The 646-nt window shown below is 37.9% G+C and overlaps 1 protein-coding gene across 1 annotated transcript in view; it reads left to right on the top strand.

Annotated features, from left to right (window-relative positions):
- kcnh3 (potassium voltage-gated channel, subfamily H (eag-related), member 3) overlaps positions 1-646 on the top strand; it is a 37,022-nt gene that overhangs the window by 12,309 nt on the left and 24,067 nt on the right. The gene's annotated exons all lie outside the window — the stretch shown is intronic.

Below are 646 nucleotides of genomic sequence, written 5' to 3'. Positions count from 1 at the left end.
TGCGTCAGTGTAGACTGGTTTGTTTTATCAGTGTAGACTGGTTTGTGTTATCAGTGTATACTGGTTTGTGTTATCAATGTAGACCGGTTTGTGTTATCAGTGTAGACTGGTTTGTATCAGTGTTGACTGGTTTGCGTTATCATTGTAGACTGGTTTGTGTTATCATTGTATACTGGTTTGTGTTATCTGTGTATACTAGTTTGTGTCAGTGTAGACTGGTTTGTGTTATCAGTGTAGACTGGTTTGTGTTATCACTGAAGACTGGTTTGTGTTATCAGTGTAGACTGGTTTGTATTATCACTGAAGACTGGTTTGTGTTATCAGTGTATACCGGTTTGTGTTATCAGTGTAGACTGGTTTGTGTTATCAGTGTATACTGGTTTGTGTTATCAGTGTAGACTGGTTTGCGTTATCATTGTAGAATGGTTTGTGTAATCATTGTATACTGGTTTGTGTTATCAGTGTAGACTGTTTTTTGTCAGTGTAGACTGGTTTGTGTTATCAGTGTAGACTGGTTTGTGTTATCAGTGTAGACTGGGTTGTGTCAGTGTATACTGGTTTGTGTCAGTGTATACTGGTTTGTGTTATCAGTGTATACTGGTTTGTGTTATCAGTGTAGACTGGTTTGTGTTATCAGTGTAGACTG

This window comes from Nematolebias whitei, chromosome 23 (assembly GCF_014905685.2).
Source record: "Nematolebias whitei isolate Nwh7 chromosome 23, NemWhi1, whole genome shotgun sequence".
NCBI classification, from domain to species: domain Eukaryota; kingdom Metazoa; phylum Chordata; class Actinopteri; order Cyprinodontiformes; family Rivulidae; genus Nematolebias; species Nematolebias whitei.
The sequence above is the reverse complement of the archived record's forward strand: the minus strand, read 5'-3'. Positions and strand labels throughout refer to the sequence as shown.